Genomic DNA, 18,037 nt, shown 5'->3' with positions numbered 1-18,037 from the left:
TCAGTTGAGTGTCCAACTTTGTCTCAGGTCATGATCTCGCAGTTCATGATCTCCGTGTCAGGCTCTGCGCTGACATCTCAGAGCCTGGAGCTTGCTTTGGATTCTGTGTCTCCCCCGTTTGCACTCTGTCTCTCTCTCCCTTTCTCAAAAATAAATAAAATTTAAAAATAAAAATATTTATACATATATAATTGTAAATAAAACCATGTGATCTGTTTAATACAACTATCTAGTTCAACACCATATCATTTAGCTCCTACTCTGCACTGACATGAGTAAATTATGATATATTTCCTCCAAAATGGCAGCCCATATGTTGACAAAGATCTTGTTATTTTCTAAAAGTGCCACTTTGGCTAAATATGCAAGAAAAGGAGAAGAGAGGAGCAGGCAGACAGCCTCACTACAAGCCCAGTCTCCTGTCCTGAGAATGATCTAGCAGGCTGGACCCTGGTGTGTGGTCATGTGTGCGAGCAAGGTGTTTGTCCTGAAAGAGTCTGGCATCACCCCACTGGGGACACAGAGGTCCTGATCGTAAAATTCCAAGCCTCTGCCACAATGAAGGGGCCATGCCAGCTCTAGCACCTGATGGGGGTTAACCCACCCTCATCCACCACTTCCGGCAACCCTGGCTGTGGTCCCTCTGTGTCCTGAGCATCCTATGTCATTCACGGGGCCACTGCTTACCCACCCATGCTCCTGGACACTGACCTGATCCCTCCCTGCCCTTGCCCACCCTGCTCCCAGCTGCTGGAAGCCCACTCTGGGTGAGATCTCTTGGCCTCCCACCGGCCTGAGAGGACCCCCTTGGGAGAAGCAAAGGGAGACCGAGGAGAGATAGTCCCATGTGGGGAAAGCCCTGAGAGACACTCTAAGCCACTTTGTTACACTGTGATCTGGGACAGGCAAAAGCTTGAGGAGGAACAATCCCCGAGGGAGATGATGCGAAGTCAGAAGGTAGAAAACATAAGCTCTGTGAACCAAAGACTCTGCCCACTTCTCACCACCCCACTGGACCGCCCCAACCTGGCTACCACATTACCCACCTGGATTGTTGGAGCAGCCTCATCCTGGCCCCTGCACTTCACACCTGGCCCCCAAGTATGCTTCTCATCTTGTAGTGTACCACCCTCCCTTCCTCGTCTGCTATGCCACTGGGTCTCCCTCCACACACTGGGTACCTTGCAGCCCTGTCCCAGGCCTTTTGCACTGTGATCCCCCTCCTTCCACTTCATTCAGCTCCTTGCTCCAATGTCACCTCCCCAGACTTTCTCTGACCACTCCACCAAAAGTCAGACCCCATCACCATTATATCCCCAGCACATAGTAGGGATTTAATACATGTTTGTTGGATAAGGGAACATGTGAATGAGTGGCTGGCGATAGCAGGAAGGGAGTGGGGAAGCAGACCGCAGGCCCCAGGGGCACAGGGTTGGCGCAAGATGGAGGACTGGGGTCCTGGGCATTTGCCAGACCGTTCTCTGGACACTGAGGGTCCCCAGGCTGGGGAGGGGGGCGGGGCAATGAAGGGCGAGGGGTGCCCAGTTCAGCGTGGTCGACATGCCTGTTCTCCCCCGGGCGCCCTCGCTGAGTCCCCTCTCGCGTTCCCCCTTTCCCCTTGTGCCTCTTGCATTTCCACTCTGCTGGTCCGTGTGCAGGAATAATGGATAATGACAGGCTGGTAATTAGACTGGCAGTGGGGTCTCTGTTGTCCCAGACAGTCTGGTCTCTGAGTCAAAGTTCTGCCCTCCCCTCCCGCCCCAGCACCATGGCCTCGCACTCTCCATACCCTTGCTCGAGGCCTCTGTCTTCTATAAAGCAACTTGCCTTCCTGGATCCTGAACAGTCCAAAAGGAGCTGGATGGCATGTTGTGCTCCAGACAAAATTGGAGAGGTGTGGAGCACCTTTCAGCTGGTGGTCACATGTTGTGGGAAAAGGTTGAATGAAGAGTGTAGGCAGGAGTGCTGGGGGTGTCCCTTCACCCCCCAGGTTTAAATTTTCTCCTCCATAAACCTCTCAGAATTGGACAGGATCAGCAGTCTCAATACTGTGTTTGGAATAATCTGGGGAATGCAAATGACATTATTTGGATTCTACGAACAAAACCATGACCGTTACCTGGCCAGAGGTCTTCTGTGGGGTCTGTGGACACCCGTGGGGCTTCGGAAGGGAGCAAAGGGCAGAGAGGGCATGGCACCTCTTCCACTTCAACCAAGGCAGCCCCCCTCTGCTTCTTACTCGGTAGTGAATCATGATTATGATTTCACTTGAAAAAAGGCTTTTCCCACTAACACTTGAGAAATACCAGCAGATGGTCCCCAAATTCTCTTCCAGTTCTGACACTTATGGTCTTAATTTCCTTAGGAGCAGGAAGGCTCACAGGACTATTTTGTTCCTTCCACTAAGTGGTGGCCCTAGTAGGTGCTGTTTGGTGAAGGCAGGTTGATGCAAGGTAGTCAGGTGCACCCCTCAGGAACAAGCCTGGAATGTAGTAGGTGCTCATTTATGCCTGACTGTCCCAACTGGAGAGCCAGAGTGGAGAGAAGCCTTATCCTGAAACAGCATGTCAACGGAAAGAAGTGTAACAAGGACGCTAGGAGCCTGGGGCATGTCTACAGACAGGCAAGTGGTTGGCTCAACTCCCTGACTCCGGAAGGCACCTCTTATACCTCCTGGAAGAAGCTGACAGCAGCAATTAAGCAAGAAGTCCTTGAGTGTTCCCTTCCCCACAACACCCCTTCCCCAGCTAAGGGGTAGCCAGTGCTTTGTCTGAGTGACAGCTCATTTAAATGGGCATGAGTTTTTGGTCTCATCCAGAGACAGAGAAGCATTCATTATCTCCTGATCCCACTAGCAAACCATTTTCAGCTCTCTGACCAGCCTACCCTGGGCTTGGCCTTGATGGAGGTGGAGTGCCATTGGGAAGCCCAAAGACTGATGGGAAGCAAGTGGCACTGAAAACTGAGAAGGAGAGACAGGGATGGAGGGGCCAGAGTAAACCCCACGGGAAAGAGAATCAGGAGTCCCATGTGGTAGAACATGCTCTGAGAAATATGGTGCCTCGCTGAGGTGACGAGCCCTCCTGTAAGTGGTGGGTCTATTTGGCTGCAGGCTACAGAGGCTCTGATTGAAATGAGGACACGTATTTGTCTCATAAGGGGGAGTCCAGAGGAAAGATGGCTGTGAAGTCACATGGCTGTGAAGTAGCAGAGACAAGATGTGAAGTTCACCAACAGGTTTATGACTGTGGGCATGAGGTGGGAAAGCCTGGGGAACGTTCCTCAGCTCACTCTTCCCAGCCAGCTCCTTCCTCTGGGCCTTCATGGGGCAAGTGCCACATCTTAGCCTCTGGGGGTACAGGCTGGCCCAGGAGGGCAGGATGGGGCTGGTGGCCTGGGTCGCCGGACTGTAAGGCTGACCCACAACAGGGGTGTGGTGGGAAGTAGGGAGGAGGCAGCCTTCACAGAGGGCTGGGTGGGTGCAGAGTCTTAAAAGGAAGCCCCATTGGGAACAGAATAAGTGGACAAGGGGTGGAGAACTCAGGCTTCAGGGCGGGGCCGGAGCCTTATGAATCCGACTATCAAGAAAGAAGAAAATGGGTTCATCTTCCAGACACACAGGCATTTCAGTCCTTAAATGACCCTGTGAATTAACAGACGAGGAAACAGAGAGAGAATCGTTAAGTCATTTGTCTGAGATTATTCAACTACAAAGTGGCGGAGCTAGGATTGGAACCCAGGTCTGCATGGCGGTCATTCAGTGTTTTCCATTTGTCAGCTCGGTGAGGGCTCAGGGGAGGCAGCTGCCTGGTGGATGTGGGTGTGCCTGAGACTCACCCCTGGTGCCTTGGGTGTCATGGCTATGAAATTGGCTCTGTTGCATGGCCAGGGTAGATCCCAGTGCTGTGCAGGCTGCCTGAGTCAGAACTGGCCAAGGGTCTGTCTGGCTGGGCCCACTGCTCCCTGAAGGTCTCCCGGCTGCTGGGCAGGGCCAGTGAAGGTGGCGGGAGCTATCAGCACCATTATCTTTGTTTCATTAAGAGAATTTGTGCATTTTGTGGGCTCCTCAGCCTCACAGACACCTGGGTCCAAGGTGGATTCCTCTCTTCTCACCCACTATGATCTGGTTTTTATTTCATTTACATCCTGATGGCGTCCTTTCTTTTTCCCAGGCTGCTTACACAAGCGACGCCCAGCCTTTTGGGAGTCTGTGGCCTGCTGTCATTGTTTGCTTGATTTTTCAACACCTTTCTCTTTCCCAAAGGGTTGCCTGGCAAGGAGTTTTAAAAATTTCATTACTGCGGTTTTCCCTGCTCTTTCATTCTTCTCTCTTCTAACATGAAAGGGAATATAATTACTTTGTGTCACCCCCACCCCACCTCTCACCCTGGTTGCTGCTCTTTGTCAGGGAACCCTTGTCTCACATCCCCAAGGTCTTAACCAGAATAGCCAGAGACCGAGCCCCTGGGCAGGGCAAGATATCAAGGGTCCTCTGGTTTGACGTGGCACCCTAGAGAACATTCAGTATAAACAGAAGCCACCTCGCTGCTCGAACATGAATTTCTATAACTCAAACACACTCTCCAACGCAGACTGATCCACGTGCAGAAAACCCGTACTTCTCAAGGGTAAACTACGTTTTTAGAAGGAAGCTGTTTCTGGTTTACTGCATACATTTTAAAGTTTTGCAGAGAAATGATGCTCTTTCAGCAGTTAGAATGTAAAAGAGCCAAAAACTGAGCAAGTTGCTGTGTGAGGACTCTTTGGTATGCTTCCCAGAGCACACAGAACCCAAGCAGTTGTGAGTTTGGGGGCGAGGGAGGAGGAGAGTATTTTAATTTGTATTAAAGGTATACAAAGACTTTAGGACTCTAATAATTTTACTGTAGTAAAGAATGTATTAAGTAGGGATAGGCTAAGACACTGTGACAAAGAGACTATCGAAATTCAGTGGGTTTACTTTTCTCTTCTGCGACCATCCAGAAGCAGGCAGATGGTCCACAGTGGGTAGACGGCTAGGCTCTACAAGGTCATCAAACATCTAGAACAACGCTCTCACCCACATGGTCACCACCAATTCGTGGGCACTATGTCCAGCTGCTAAAACATCCGAACATCTAAATATTTCAAAGGCAGGATTCCAAAGTTGTGGCAGCATTTCTCTTTAAATCCCTTGACAAGAGCATGGCCCCACAGCCTGCCGCAGGAGAGACTGAGGTGGGGTATGCTACTGGGAAGCCAGAGCCAAAGCATGAGGTGTTTGATTTTAAGAAGAGGAAGGGAGAATACATACTGGCAAGTAATTAGCAGATTCTACCATCAAAAAACTGTTTTCCCAGATGATCCAATCAATCCCTTATTTAATCTGATCTTTAAGAACATCAACGATTAAGTGTCTGACTTTGGCTCAGGTCACGATCTCATGGTTTGTGAGTTCGAGCCCTGCGTCCAGCTCTGTGCTGACAGCTCGGAGCCTGGAGCCTGCTTCAGATTCTGTGTCTCCCTCTCTCTCTGCCCCTCCCCCACTCTTACTCTCTCTCTGTCTCTCTCTGTCTCTCTCTCTCTCTCAAAAATAACATAAACATTTAAAAAAATAAAAAAGAAAACAACAACAACCAGGGTGCCTGACTGGTTCAGTCGGTAGAGTACGCCACCCTTGATCTCAGGCTCATGAGTTTGAGACCCACTTTGGGTATGAAGGCTACTTTAAAAAAAAAAGAAATAAAAATGAACTAAAAGTGGGTGAGTACTATCTAAAGAAATAAGTAAATAAATAAATAAAAATAGCAATAGCCTTCTCCTCTCTCCCCTAAAAGACCACTCCAAATGAACCACTGCAGTGAATCAAGCTAATCTACTAAAATAATGCAGCCCCCTTGTTTGCCAATGCTCCATGAGGCCGAGATCTTATTTTTTCCCTCCAAGGAAGCCACAGGAACAATAAATAGCAGCACACTGAGCTATACACATTTTATTCTGTAAAGGCATAGAAATTCTACCTGGAGGCTTCACTGACAAGGCTTCCCAATCTTTCCCGAGATTTAATACAGGAAATAAATTAAATTTTAGCACTTAGTGCCTGCCTCATGGTGGGCTCCTGGTAAATGGCTGTTGAATAAATGCTTTAGAAAGTGCCCGTCTCCATAATGTCTAGGGAGATCTCAGAGGAGGGAGTCAGCTTTCTCCAGCACAGATGGGTTTTCTTATCTTGTTTGTGCAAAGAGAATGGGAAGGGCAGTTTTGTTCGCTCCGGTCAGGCCCTGCCAAGCAGCCCTGTGCCCGGGAGTCACCCCAAACCCCAGTTGGAATTGTTGCTGCGTTCAGGTGGGGTTGGGGGCAATCTCTCTGCCAGCCTCCCCTTATTCGTCCGTCACGCTAGTGGTTGAAAGTTGGGAAAATCAGTATCACCAACATCTGTATTCTATTAACATTCTGACAAGTATATGAAGTGCCTTGAGTTCACTGGAGACTCTTCAGGTCCTGCTGGGCTGTAGCGCTCAGAAGGCTGATGGTTCAGGGCGAGGAGCTAGAGAGGCCAAAATTATGCATTGGGCAGGGAAGCCAGGCCAGTCAGGAGCCAGGAGATTGCCAAGAGCAAGGGGGGCATCAGCATCGGAGGGGAGAGCCAGATAGGAGCTCAGCATCCCGGAGAACAGGAACCAGGCGCTGTCTGCAGATGCTACTGGGGCAGAAAGGGGGATGCTCCTGTGTCCAGGAGACAGGTGTGAGAGCAAGGGAGTGACAACAACACCAATGGCATTTGGGAGGTATATAGGTAAGCGTTATTCACGTAGTGTGGTATTACAAGGGCAGGGCGATTGTCATCATTTTACAGATGAGGAAATGGGCTTAGAGAGGTTAAATAAATGTCTAACTTCACACAAATGCTTGATGACTGAGCCAGGACCACACCCCAGAGCAGGTGGAAGGAACGAGCAGAGAAACAGTACACAGGAGAGGATGGCTGAGCTGATGGCTAGGATAGTGGGCTTTGGTGATGGAGGCATCCATCAGCTTCCTGAGCACCTCCAGACAGGTGCAAGAATTCTTGCACAGACAAGTGCAAGAATCACCTGGCAAGAACAGTGAGTGTGGGAACTTGGAGAAAGCTGCTGTCAACAGTCAGCATTGACCTGGCAGACCTCCAAACTTGAGGGGACAATTACAAGGCAGAAGCTGTTGGAGGGGGAATAGGCAGAGAACAGTCAGGAGACAGGGATTGCATGTAGGATATTTCTATCCTCGTCTCCCTAGGATATTAGTGTTTTTCCACTGACTTGGGCTTCCTTCCTTTCCTATGCTCTCCTCCACTCTCCCCTGCCCTCCTATCCTCTCTTCCCTGTCTCCTCAAGACCATGTCCATCTCCCGGTTTAAACTTCTCCTCTGAGCTACAGTCTTATACAACCAACCACTTGTGAAATATCCCCCATGGCTGTCCCACAAATGAAATGTCTAGAAGAACCTCTCATCTCTTACCCCACCTGGCCCTCTGCCTGTGTGCCCCATTATGGCTGAGAGATGGTATCACCATCCCCTCAGGCATCCAACAACGAACCCACCCCAAATACCTCCCCTGAGCTGGACACAAAGCCCTGTAGATTCTACATCCTGAGTGTCTCTGGAGTCCCCTTCCCACTGCTGTGCTTTGGCCCTGATTCTTCTCACCTTTCACCTAGACCCTTGAAACGGCCATAACTTGTTTTCCCTCATGAGGTTTTCCCATCACAGTCCAATCTCCATAGAAAAGCCCAAGTGAACTGAGCAAAACGTGTGTCTCTCCATGCCTCCTTCATCTGAAATCCTTTACAACCCACACCTACCACCATACCCAAGAGCCTGAGAGCAGAGTAGTCAGCTCTGGATAGTGGCCCCCACTCTTCTCCAGTGGTCCACACAGGGAGTATGCTCTTTCCACACAGGTGCCCATCTTCCCTCCTCTTTCTTCCTGGCCTGGCTAGTGCCCGGTCCTCTCTGAGTTGAACCTTGCCACCATAGCAGGAGACGCTCTCTGACTCATCCTGCCTGGGCATCAGTCTAGGATTTCATCCACAACCTACTTGTCACCTACATTTCCTTCCTTCCTTCCTTCCTTCCTTCCTTCCTTCCTTCCTTCCACTTCTATTATGAAAATTTGAAACATATACAGAGTTTGGAGAATAATATAATGAACTCCCATATACCCATAATCAGCTACAGTGATCAAATCATGGGCAACCTTGTTTGATATAGACACTAGACACCCCTTCAACTCTACGCATACACACACACTCACACACACACATACATAAACACAGTTATACACACACCTGTATGCTGAGTTAGTTTGAAGCCAATTCTACATATCATATCATTTCACCTATAAATATTTTAGAATTTGGGGCACCTGGGTGGCTCAGTAGGTTGAGCATCTGACTTCGGCTCAGGTCATGATCCTGAGGTTTGTGGGTTCGAGCCCCGTGTTGGGCTCTGTGCTGACAGCTCAGAGCCTGAAGCCTGCTTCAGATTCTGTGTCCCCCTCTCTCTCCGCCCCATCCCTGCTTGTGCTCTGTCTCTCTCTATCTTTCAAAAGTGAGTAAACATTACAAAAATAATAAATATTTTAGAATTTATGCCTAAAGGTAAGGACTCTAAAAAATAACCACAATTCCATCAACATACCTTTTAATTGCTTAAAATCATCAAATATCCACAAATGTTCAGATTTTTCAACTTCATTTCATGAATGCTGTTTTTAACAGCCAGTTTGTTCAAATCAGGATGCAGGAAAGGTCTCACATTGCAATTGACTGATTTGTTCCTTCAGTCCCCTTTAATCTAGAAATTATCTCTTATTCTTGCCCTTTGAAGAAAACCAAGTCTTTGTTCTATAGTTTCCAACTGTCTAGATCTTGTGGACGATGTTTGCATGGTGTCTTTTAATATGACCTCTGTCCCCTATGCTTCTTGTAAACTCTCCCACTGGGTATTCTGACTGTCTCCTTCTCAAAGACCATAGTCACCTTTTACCTCTGCATCCCTAGAATCTGGACAATGCCTTCCTTAAGGTAACATAGAAATGTTTTGGTAGGCAAGAGGGAAGGAAAGAAGGAGGAAAGGAAGAAAGGAAGGAAGGAAGGAGGGAGGGAGGGAAGGAGGGAAGGAAGGAAGGGAGAAAGGAACGGACAGGACAGGAAGAGAATGGAAAAGAAAGACCAGGTAGTGTGGACCTGTGTTTCTCAGTATAATCCAGAGACCAGAATCACTTCTGACAAACCTGTAAAAAATGGTATTTTCTGTGCCTTATTTCAGCTTTATTAACATCAGAACTGAGTCTTGGGCCCTCAAATCTCTATTCTTCTCTCTGTCTGGGTCTGAGTTTCCCCACCTATGCAGAGAGGGACCCCTTCACTATGGCCCTTGCCAGCTCCAACACTCTGAGCCTGAGCCAGGTTTCTGTGGTTCTAAAAAAGGGGGTGATTCATTTCAAATGTCCTGCATTTGGAAAAGCAAAAACCAAGATAAAAACTTAGTCTTTTTTTTAGTGAATTCACCCCATCCAGGCTATGGGTTTCTTCAGGGTACAGCCCCCAGTTTCCCAATCTCTTCAGGTGGGCCATGTATCCATTGAGTGGTTGGTGAAGCCCACCATCTGGTGGGGCTTCTGGTCAACCCTGCTCTAGGCTGCCTCTCCCCCACCTCCCCAGATACCGAGTCCCCTTCCACACCTTCATATTTCTGAATCTGATGGAAAAGCCAGGCTTCCCCTCTCACAACACCCTCCCTCCTTTCCCTACCTCAGGGCTATAGGCTTTGGTTTTCTTTAATCATTATTTGTTTGTTTATCTTTCCACTGGTTTTGAACCCCAGGGACAGTTCTCCTCACCAAGCCAATTTGAATTAATTTTGCAGGGACAATTCCACAAGACAATGTATCAATGGCTGTATTAAAATCAAGATGTATTGCCTCTCTCCCATCATTCCCATCCCTTAATTTCTTAGTTCCCTCAAAGGCACAATCAAGTGTGTCTGGCATAATTTGTTCTTCATAAACCCAGACTGCTCATTGCATGCACTTACAATTTTAGAAAGATTTTGGCAGTGTTTTATTTCCATAATACTTTTCTTTATTGTATTTGGTGATTGAATCTTGGTGATTAAGGTGACATCAAGGTGGACTCTAGGCCAAACCCCCCCTCACAGTGGCCTTTCCCTAGACTTCTTCCATCCAATGCAGAGCTGTGCTGTCTGGCTGTGACCAAGTCACACCTACTGCCTGAAGGGTAGGGCCACCCAAAGCAGCTGGGGATATAAGCTGAAGGGTACTTTGTCTAGGATGTAGTGGACAAGCCCAAAGGATAAAAAAGGGCCTGCAGAACAAGGGTCCCTGGAGTGTGGAGGGGCAACAGCAAGCATGGTGGTTGTTATGGGTTGAATGTGTCCCCTCAAATCCAGTACCTGTGAATATAACCTTATTTGGAAATAAGGTTACAGTGTTAAGATGAGGTCATCAAGGTGGGCCACAATCTGATATGACCGAAGTCTTATTAAAAGGGGAAATTTGGGGCTCCTGTGTGTCCCAGTCAGTTGAACATGGACTCTGATGTTGGCTCAGGTCATGATCCTACGGTAGTGGGATCAAGTCCTGTGTCGGGCTCTGCACTGAGCATGGGGCCTGCTTGGGATTCGCTCTCTCCTTCTCTTTCTAACCCTTCCCCACTCATATTCTCTCTCACTCTCCCTCTCAAAATAAATACACCTTTTAAAAAAATAAAAGGGGAAATTTGGACACAGAAACATGCACACAAAAGAGAATGGAATGTGAAGATAAAAACAGAGATGGGGGCAATGTATTCACAAGCTAACAAACACCAGAGATAGCCAGCAAACCACCAGAAGCTAAGAGAGTGGCATGGAGCAGACTCACTTTCAGAGCCTTCCAGAAGGAATCAGCCCTGCTGGCCCCTTCATCCCAGACTTCCAGCTTCCAGAACTGTGAGACAGTAGATTTCTGTTTTTGAAGTCACCTCATCTGCCGTACTTTGTTATGGAAGCCCCAGGAAGCTAATCTAATGGGCAAGAATTGGGCTCTGTAGGCAGACAGACCTGAGTTTGAATTCTGGTTCCACACCTCATGAATTGTGGGGCCTTGGTCAAGTTAATGTAATCCCTTCCAGCCTCTATTGTCCCATCTGAAATGGAGTCATCTGATTACCTTTCTTAGTGGGTTGGGATATGGAGCAGATGCTGTCAGTGTCTGCCCACATTCCCTCAGCTTACCTGGAGGTTTCTTGCGTGTGGTTCCCCTACCTGCTCCCTGCCTTTGGAGCTTGTGACAGTGCTCCCTTGGGGCTAAAAGTGTCTGGGATACAGGAAGGCAGGAAACGCCAAGGAGTTGATGTCCCCTGAACATCAACAGAAAGTACAGAAGTTGGTGCCTAAATACCACAGCTTCCCTTTCTCTGGGTGGGGGATGACCCTGAGCTGTGTTACACATGGTCTCCAGAAGCTCCCAGTGGGCACCGGCCCCAGTTGTCCAGAGCAGTAACTCCTTTATTAATAGCCATAAATGGACTTCTGTCCCTTTGCTGTCTCACTTCCCCATTCCATCATACGAATTCCTGGATCACTTCCCAATGCAACTACTTGCTCCCAAATTTTTGCTTCGAGGTTTGCTTTGGAAGGAAACCAAATAAAAAGATGCCATATAAGAGCACTTAACACAGTGGGTGGCACAGGGAAAACATTCAATCCATTTTAGTGGGTGCAAGGTGCCATCTGATGTGCAGCCCATCTGTGGCATTGGTAAGTGGAAGGTGCATGCACGTGAACCAAGGGTCTCCATGAATGGGGAGTCTGGTGGTCTGCTCCTGTGGGAACAGTGAAATATTCAGGCATTGGAAAGTGTGCAGCAGGGGTGTTGTGTTCAGATGTCACCAGAGAGTACTAACTATGGAAATGGACACAGTAGGTGTAAAGGTAGTTGCAGCATGGTCACCCTCCAAAGCTTGCAGCCCCATCACCCAGGCATGAGTGCTGAGAAGCCTAGGGAGAGGCCATCTTGCTGGGTCAGGGCCAGGCCCATCTTCATCCACCAGCCTGTACCAGGAATTGCTTGGTGTTTTGTCCCCTGCCTGGCCGCTTGGGAATTGGCCTGCTGCCTACTTTGAAAGCTGTCTCCTAAGAAAAAGACACATACTGAGAGAATTGGAAGGAGTCTCAGGTTTCATTTCAGCTGACCCATCATTGCACATGTGAGAAAACGACTATGCCCTTCACTGTGGAGCAGGATTGACATTTGGACTGGATAATTCTTTATCGTAGGGGGAGTACTGTGCATTGTGTGGTGTTTACCAGCATCCCTGGCCTCTACCCACTGGATGCCAGTGGCACCTGCCCTGGCCCCTGCAAGATGTAACAACCAAATGTATCTCCAGGCATTGCCAAATATCCCTGGGGGGTAAAATCACCACTGGGTGAGAACCAGTGCTGTAGAATTGACACGTACATGTGTAGACACACAGAATGAACATGTGTGAGCACCAATAGACAAGGGCACTTGCTTCTCAATCTTGGATGGGGTCTGCTTGTATGACAGTTGAAAGCAGGGCTCTGTAGTGATAGATATCTGGTCTCAAATTCCATATCTCACTCACCAGCTTTGTGACCTCAGATACAAAATGAAAATCAAATTATACCACACCTCTGATTAAAACCCTCCACCAGCCTCCCATTGATCTTAAAATAAAACCCATTCTTACTGTAGTCAACCAGACCCAAATCTCATTTTACATTGCTCCCCGCTCTTGTGCTCTGTTGCAGCCACGTTGAGCTCCTTTCTGTCCCTTGCGTGGGCAAAGATCTGTTCCCATCTTGAGGCTTTGGCACTTGCTCTTCCCTCTGGCCAGAGCATCCAGTCCCCAGGTGGCTGTGTCTTACCCTTCTCATCACTCATGTCTCAGCTCAAATGTCGTCTCCCCAGAAATACCTTTCCCATGCACCCTAGCTACTGTAGCCACCCCTGCCTGTCCCTTTCCATGGTCTTGCCCAGTTCTCTTCTTCCTTACTCTTCAACACACACCCATTTATTTACTTTTCTTTGTTGATTATCCATCTCCTCCAAAACAGTATAAGATCAATGAAAGCAGGATCAACAACAACATTGGACAAAGAATACACTTTGGTAGGTTTGTGGGAAAGATTAAGTGAGATAATAATAACCAAATCATAACAGTAGTAATAATAAAGCCCTTAGCAAGCATGTGCCTATAGTAAATACTCAATAAATAGCATTTGTAACTTGTTATTTTTCTTATTCAGTTTACAGATTATCTGTCAACGTGGCTGCTCCAAATCAACTAACCTCCTCTTTGATTTTCACAGTTCCCTACCTTCCCAACGTAGGGTCCCAAAACACCACGTTTCCCAGCTCGGGGGGCCAATTCACTCCAGCTTGCCTGAGACTTTTCTGCAAATCCTGCATTTTGGGAAAGCCCCAGTCCTGGCAGACTGGGATGGTTGGTTATCCTACCCCTAGCTTCCAGTATCTGTTCTAATTAGGTGCCATTGAGGCATTGATTGATTGGGAACTGAGGTAAATGACAGACTGGGGTGGGGGACACCCATTTTGCTGGTGTGGTTCTGTGGTGGGTGACAGCCACTTGCTGACTGTCACAGAGACAGGCCGGTTCTGTAATTTGTCAATGCATTTGTCTCTAGCAGCTGAGCATAAGACTATCTCTTGAACAGTTCTGATGATTCTGTGAGCTTTCTATATCCTTACTAAACTGCTCTCTGTTTAAATTACCTGGAGAGGATTCTGTTGTCTGCAACGAAGAGGCTCAACCAATACATACAGTAATTGTACAATTATCTTCAGTGAGACACTGCAGCATAGAGCCTCTTAAGGGATACTCAAGAAAAATCAATATCTGACAATTGAGAGGATTGCTCATTATCAGTCCATTCACTTGATAGAAAAAGTGCCCGTGTCTGTCATTTCAAATGCTCCAGACAGTCTACCACATGTGTGACAAGGGGTACGCCATGTCAGTAGGGTAAAGCTATGAATGCAGACCCTCCTGACCGTGGGCATCTGTGCCTGGGCACCAGCGGACTGGGCTATCAATCATGCTGGATCTTGGGTATCTCTCAGCCAACGAGGAGGGTGGAAACACATTTATCAGGCTTGGAGTAGGCTTGGAGAACTGACCCAGTACAGAAGTTTCCCGTGGAGAAGACCAGGTAGTCCTGGTGAATATACCCACAGGGCATGTAGTTTTCCTGGAAGGTTAGGACAATCACAGGTAAAACCATGATACTTATATTTGGTGAAGGGCATTCCAAGAGAGGGTTCAATTCAGAAGGCAAGTGCAGCGGTGTTCATAGACAGTGGATAGGACCTCAGGGATCTGGATTCAGCCCTGGGGAATAAATTCAAGTAGGGTCTGGTTGGAAATTGGAGCCAGTAGCCCATGCCTAGGGCTTAGGGAAGGACTCAAATTAGAAACAGAAATTAGGATTTCTTGTGGGACCATCTAGTGAATTTCCTTGACTTAGCATGAATCCTTACAGAAATGCAATGTTACTTTGTATGCCTGTGATTTTGAGTTTACACACATAGTACACTTGTAGACTTGTTCTGTGCTTCACTTTTTTTTTTAACTCTTAGCACTGAGTTTTCAACTTTTGCTTTCAGGTAAAAAATTTTAACTTATTTACTTATGTATAACTTATATAAAATGACATGCAAAACCTTAAGTGTACAGCTCAATGAATTTTTTATGGCAGATTTATTGAGATAGTTCACATTCCACAAAATGCACAGTTTTAAATTTTCAGTAGTTTTTAGTATATTCACCAGTTGTGCAGCTATTACTACTACTTAATTCAGAACATTTCATCCAAAGTCACTCTCCATTTGTTCTTCCCTGCCCTTCACTCCCGACAACCACTAATCTACTTTCCATCTTTAAAGATTTGCCTATTCTGGCAATTTCATAGAAATAGAATCATACAATATATGACCTTTTATGTCTGGCTTCCTTTGCTTAGCATAATGTTTTCAAGGTTCAGTCCTATTGTGGCTTGCACTGGTACTTTATTTCTTTTTATGGTTGAAGAATGCAACGATTGTATGGGCATACCACATTTTGTTTATCCACTCCTCTGTTTATGGACATTGGGTCGTTTCTACATTTTGGCTATTGTGAATAATGTTGCTATGAGTATTTGTGTGAAAGTTTTTGTGTGGCCATATATTTTCAGTTCTCTTGGGTATATACCTAGGAGTGGACTTGCTGGGTCTTATGATTACTCTACCTTTAACATTTTAGGGGAATACTAAGCTGTTTACCAAAGTGGCCGCATCATTTTACATTCCCACCAGAGATCTATGAGGGTTCTAATTTCTCCACATCTTGGCCAGCATTTGTAATTGTCAGTATTTTTGATTAGAGCTATCCTAGTGGGAGTGAGGTGGTATCTCATGGTGGTTTTGATTTACATTTCCCTACTGACTAAAGATGTTGAGTATCATTTCATCTGCTTATTTTATTGGCCAGTTGTAGGTCTTCTTTGGAAAAATGTCTATTCAAATGTTTGTTGAATATCGAAATATGTCAAGTTATCCCTGTGTGGCTATCACCCATGTAGCATTTCTAGCACCCCAGAAGACTCCCTTGTGCCCTCTCTCCATCAAATCTTTCCCCCAAAGGTAATTACTCTTCTGACTTCTATCACCACAGACTTATCTGTGAGTCTGTGTTTAATAATTGTATCAGTCTATACCTGATAAATGTTTATGGATGAAATGATGTGATATCTAGAATTGCCCCCCAAATAATCCTGTGTGTGTATGTGTATAGATTTATATAAATCAAACAAAATTGTCCATGAGTTAATCATTGTTAACCAATTTTGCCTAATTTTAAACATCATAAAAATGGAATGAATTCTTTTATATTTGGTTTCTTTTACTTAATACAATGAATGTGAAATTCATCAATGATGTTCTTTCTCTTTGTTCCTTTTCATTACTATGCAGCATTCCATCATATGAATATATGGCCATGTGTTTACTCACTCTACTATTGATGTTGATCTAGATTGTTCCTAGTTTTTGGCTATTACAAATGGGAGTTTCAGCACTTTGAAAGGTCTACCCATTCAGCTGGTCCCTTCAGGACGGCTGGTTAGTAACCTGGGTCCCAGATCCGGCTGGTCACTGAAACACAGTGTGGACACACACCTGAGGCCCCAGGAGCAGTCAGGCTGGGACCCTGGTTCTTGGGCTGAGGAAGGTGATCCAATCGTAGGGCAGAACCAACGGTGGTGTGGTGGTCTCATAGGGCTTAGCTATGACCTGGAAGGAAAGGCAAAAGCTGAGCAGACAGGGCGGGGGGAAGATGCTGGGGGAGCAGGTAAGGGAGAGGGATCTCAAGAGGGGCTACTGAGAAGTCTTTCTCCCCAGCCAAGTGCTCAGGCGTCCTCTGATGTCTTCTAGTCCAAGTTCTTCCTTCTCCTTAGCCTCACCCCAATGAGCAGCCATGGCGGAGATAAAGCCACTGTAAATCAAAGAAGGAAGCAAAAATGTGCTCTTTTCCCAAGAACTTTAATCATTCAGTGAGTGTAGATGGCATGGGACATCCTGGCCCCACACTCTTGGACACTCTGGGAATTTGCTCCTTCACTAACTTTAAGGGGACAGGGACAGCACAATGCACAGCTCCAGGACACTGTTCACCCTGTGTTCCATGTGAAGGAGTCTGCTGGGACACAACACGGAAGAATACATTGTGAATGGTGTCCCTGGCACTGAGCCTCTGACCCTGAGTGGGGTGGGCTTTGTCACTAATGGGCAGGGCACAACCAATAGGTTTCTGGCATTTGCTTAGGCTTAGCTGTGCCTTTGTAAAACCACTAAACAAAACAAGTATTTTCCTAATGCCACGAAATGGGCCAAGGCCACCAAACAGGACCTACCAACCCACAGTACTTGGGCCAATTAAGATTGCATATCTCTTCCGACCCAGACACTCCACTCTGCATATGAACCACAGGCTGATCTCATGAAGATCACCGGGGAGATGGATGTGGACGTTCTGTGCAGTGATGCTGTGGCAGCTGATATCGGAGGGAACACGGGGGTCCATCAGAGGAATGGAGAGATGGCGTGTGGTGGCGGGCCCTGTGAATTCTGGGCAGCAATCAGAAACAATGAACTAGATGCACATACAACTTCTCAGCTAGATCTTTGGAAATGGTGCTGAGGGCGAAAGAATAAGACAACAGGGTCTACAGTGCACACCACACGTGCAGATGAAAAGGACGTAAACAAGGACATGCAACTCCAGGGCACACCCCAAAGGACAGAGTGGTCACCTGTGGGGGTGAGGGTGGGCAATGTGGCTGAGAGAGGGGCTCTGTGGGGCTGAAGGTGAGGGTGCTGTGGCTGATGTGGGAAGGATGAAAACCCTGCCTGAGAAAGGAGGGAGGGAGAGAGAGAAAGACCATTCATTCTCTGACTTGCTCGAGGATGTACACTGAGTTGCAGACAGCCAGTCTAGAGGTTTTCAAGCCATTGCCATTTCCCAGGGTCTGCTATAGGGGCAGGGAGGGCTGAGCTGCCCAATGGGAAAGGAGTGAGTAGTGCTCTGTTCCTCTTACTAATGAGCCCTCACTGGGCTGGCTGGGCTTTATTAAGTTTCTGATTCATCAAGGTTATGAATGAGGTTTCTCCTCTGTCCTTTGGAGTCTATTGAGATTTGTACTAGGTCCTGGGCAAAAGACCCTCTGGGCTTTATTTTCCTTTCTGGGGCTCATTTCTTTAAGTAGGTGGGCTGGGTTCCCTTCTCCAGAGAAATGCCAAAGCTGGGAGTCTTATACCTCCAGTCTGCAAGCAGAAGCCTGTGTTGTGAAGGAAATAGCTTGTACCTCCTGCCATGTCATGTCCCTCCCTCCAGGTGCCACTCTGTCAGTCCTGCCCACCCTCACCTCCCTCACCATCCTTCAGCAAGGCCTCCGCTCAGGCCCCTTCTTATCCTGGGGCAGAGGACAGGA

The sequence above is a fragment of the Panthera leo genome, chromosome B2 (assembly GCF_018350215.1).
Source record: "Panthera leo isolate Ple1 chromosome B2, P.leo_Ple1_pat1.1, whole genome shotgun sequence".
NCBI lineage: Eukaryota > Metazoa > Chordata > Mammalia > Carnivora > Felidae > Panthera > Panthera leo.
The sequence above is the reverse complement of the archived record's forward strand: the minus strand, read 5'-3'. Positions refer to the sequence as shown.